The 3,939-nt window shown below is 36.8% G+C and overlaps 1 protein-coding gene across 1 annotated transcript in view; it reads left to right on the top strand.

The window, feature by feature from the left end:
• The window catches only part of LOC109375348 (sperm-associated antigen 16 protein-like), a 194,170-nt gene that overhangs the window by 51,889 nt on the left and 138,342 nt on the right, over window positions 1–3,939 (top strand).

Below are 3,939 nucleotides of genomic sequence, written 5' to 3'. Positions count from 1 at the left end.
TTGTTTTAAAGATTTTTTTAATTGGGGAATTGGGGGATGGGAACAGTGCTGGGGAATTGGGGGAAGGGGAACAGACAAGTTGCTGTAGTTTTGTTCTTCAGTCTAATTGTGGAGAACGTTGCTTCACTGGCCCAAGTTGGCACCATCATTGCGCTCTTCCTGGGTGAGGCACATCAGTCTCCGGCTTCTGGACGGCCGCTGGCTGCTGGCTACATACGGTAGTCCATGGCAACCCACTGCCACAGGGGCTGCAGCCTACGCTGTCACAGGCGACTCACGGCAGCCCAGCTCCAGGTTGAGCTGTTGTTCAGCATCTTAGCTTGTAGAGGGCAGTGTCACTGGCCCTCATATGTGGGATCCGAACCGGGGCCCTCTGGCATCCCAAGCCAGTTCTTAAACCAACATGCCACTCGGCCAGCCCTAAAGATTATTTTTGAATCACTGAAAAGGTTTTCATGTAAAGAAAACTGTAAGATTTGACTCAGTTGTTATTGAAATGAGTTCAATGTCCAAGTGCATCAAATCAAAATAAAAGATGTAAACTAGTTGATATTAAAAAAAGCAAGCAATAAAGTTTTAGGTGGAGTTAAACTATTGTCTTATATAAAACCATGTTGTTAGAGACAACATACTTCCTACTTAGAGAAGAAAGGTGAAAATGTTCCTTTCAGTAAACCACTAGGGAATAAAATTTTCATAAAAATTTTAGATATCACTTCATACTGCCTGACACGAGTTTGTGCAAAATCCTAACATGAATCAGTAACAGTAAAACTTGTTAACATGTGTCCTGGGCACATAATGAACCGGACTGTCTTCAGTCAGGGAATCTGAAGTCATTGATCCGGATCCAGCCTTCGGTTGCCTCACAACCTAGAGCAGGTCTTGCAGGAAGTGGTTCCTCTGAAAGGATTTCACCTTCTAGAAAAGTCATGTCTTCTGATTTGGCCCATCGTTTCTTGAATCATTTACTAGATTTGACCATAAAATTACTAAAAATTGTTTTCTTACTTAGACATTGATTATTCATTTTTTCAACAATTACAGGCTATGTACCAAGTTAGCCACTGGTTATCCATACCTCTTAAATTATATAAAATATAAATTTTATTAGGTACCCAAACCACCCAGTTAAGACAGTTTAAAGCAGTTTTCACATGAAGAGTAAACTTTTCATGTGGCATTTTATTTCGGGTTGGGGTTATTGTGTCAGTTCATTTTTTGTTTTGAGTAAGAAAGAATATGATGAATTTTAGAATAATACACAATAGCAAGAAACAATCTAAAATTCTATATAGCAATAAAAATTAGAAATAATTGTACTTAGATGTGTTATATCCCATCCTGCTTATGTTAAAATTTTCTACCTCTGGCTAATAAAATGTGTACCTAAATTATGTGTTTCCTAAGTATACAGAGGGATGTTAATTTTTTTTCTTTAAGTAATGCAGAAATTTAGAAATTTAAAAATTCTTGAAGATGTAGCATGAGTTCATTATAATTTTATGGATTATTATCCGAATACATGTCCAAGTAAAATTTCTTACCCATACGGTAAATTTAAGATTTAAAGTTACCATTGGAATTTTAGTGTGATTATCTAAATGTGCATTTTAAAAGATACAATGTTTTAGCCTAGAAATGCAAAACATATCTTTATATGAAAACCATAACTACAATAAAAGAAAGTGAGTATTTGACATTTTTTCTTGATTATCTTTGCCCCGATTTTTGACAAGTTTATAAAAGTATCTGATGCTTCCAATTTTAAGGTGATGTATAATTTATTTCATTGTCAACTTCTGTAGTTAACATGTGACAATTTAAATGCACTTTTTAGAGAATATTAATGTCAGTATCGCCAGAAAAATTTTAACTTTATTATTTTACATATATAAATTAATATATCATAGGTATATGCAAAACTGTAATAAAAATTATATGTCTGCACCAAAAGACACTGCCTACATCTTTAATATTCATTATGAATTACAAATCCTTTACACAAATAACAGTGACTAATAAGTATATGTGAGTTATCTATGCACTCACCTCTACTCCTTGCTCTCATGGTCTCCTGCTCATTTCTAAGCAGGCTATGACATCTTAGACTTGAGACTTTCAGTGATATCTCCAACAAAATTAGCTCTTAATTATCTGAATTATCATGGCTCTTATTATCTATGTTCATATACTTACCACGACAGTCTACCTAAGAACCCAGTCTCAAAATCTGGACTGATTGTTTACAACTCCTTAAGAGGCCATTTGTATTGATTTCATCAGACTAACAGTTGTGATTATTTGGATCACCATGATAAAACCAACCATTATATTCTAGATATTGTTCACACATCCACCAGTCAGACTTTTTCTCTCTTTCCCCTCTGATATCCCTTTCACTGTATGCATTAGAATTCAATGCCTGTCATCAGCTAAATATTCTATATCCACAATCTCTTCAAAGTCCTCTTTTATCTTCTTGCTTAAACTGGCTCTCCCTTGAGGAGACTGAGTCCCTTCTCGAAGGGAGAGTGCAACTTCCTCCCCTTAATCCTTCCTTAAAGATTTACAATCCACACCGAATACTAAGCATGTAAACCCTGTCCTTGAGGTACATACATAAAATTTACTTTAGAGTTTTGCACACGTCTATCATATCTATCTGTCTCTCTCTCTCTCTCTCTCTCTCTCTCTCTCTCTCTCTCTCTCTCTCTCTTTCTCTCTCTCTCTATCTATCTATAAATGTTAAATTTGTCTGGGGTTACTGACAAAAGTTTTACCTGCCACTGGACCTGGAGGCTTGTCCACGAATGTGTCCCCAGAACCCAAACAATACTCCAAACTGGGAAAGTAGTCAACATTTGTTTAATTAATATACACATGAATGATGTACATTCCTTCTATGTTCTTTACTGTCACTGGACCACTTTTCCTTTCTCCCACCTTCCTCCAACCCCACTTCTTAGAAGCACACACTTTAAAGCTGTACCATTAGATGCTCTCCCATTTTGTAGTCATACACTGACATTGCAGTTATTCCCATCATATTTTAAATAATTGAGCAGATGGCCACTGTCTTTATTGAGTCCGACATCAATATCCAGTTAGAAAACCCGTCTAACACCTTGGCCTCTTTGTTTCTTCGCCTCTTCTAACAACTTTCAGATCTTTTTCTTTTTAATTAAATTTATTGTAGTGACACTGGTTAGTAAAATTATATAGGTTTCATAGGTACAATTTTATAATACATCATCTATATACTGCATTATGTGTGTATATATATGTAACCCTAACCCTAAACACATCACTCAAAGTCAGTAGGTTTTCTACTCTGTGAGAAGCACCTCCCCTCTCTCTATCTTGTATATTTACTACTACCACCTGCTCCAACAATTCTCTGATTCCACTGGTATTGGTAATTAATTGTCTCCACTATTTTTTCCCTTGCCCTTGAAAACAGCTTTCTGGTTCTTCCCATCTTATCCAGAGTGGTTCCAAGGTATCGCAGTCATCCCTTCTTCCCCCATAGTTTCTGATTCCTTGGTTTTGTCGTCCACATTTCTTTCTTGTCAAAACCCCAACTCTGGTTAAACCACATTTTCTGCCTATTCTATGTCTGCACCTGGTAAGCCAAGCATGGCTAGGAAAAAATAAAAGAAAAAAGAATCATGCTGACTGGTCTCACTTTATATTTATAACCTCAGCTCAAAAGCTGAATCGGTCTGCATTCCCACTGTCAGTTAACTTTCTACCATATGAGATGAATGTTTCATACCTTTCTCCTCTCTCCTCAGAAGCCTCACACTCTTCCTACTCCTTTATTCCTCTGAGCTGGTTACCTGGATTTTTATTTTACTGAGTAACAAGAAGCAATCAGAAGAACTTCCTAATCTTCCCATGACCAGCCCCACCTCTCCTCTCCTCCCCTCCCCTCTT

The sequence above is a fragment of the Hipposideros armiger genome, unplaced genomic scaffold (assembly GCF_001890085.2).
Source record: "Hipposideros armiger isolate ML-2016 unplaced genomic scaffold, ASM189008v1 scaffold_935, whole genome shotgun sequence".
Taxonomy (NCBI): domain Eukaryota; kingdom Metazoa; phylum Chordata; class Mammalia; order Chiroptera; family Hipposideridae; genus Hipposideros; species Hipposideros armiger.
The sequence above is the reverse complement of the archived record's forward strand: the minus strand, read 5'-3'. Positions and strand labels throughout refer to the sequence as shown.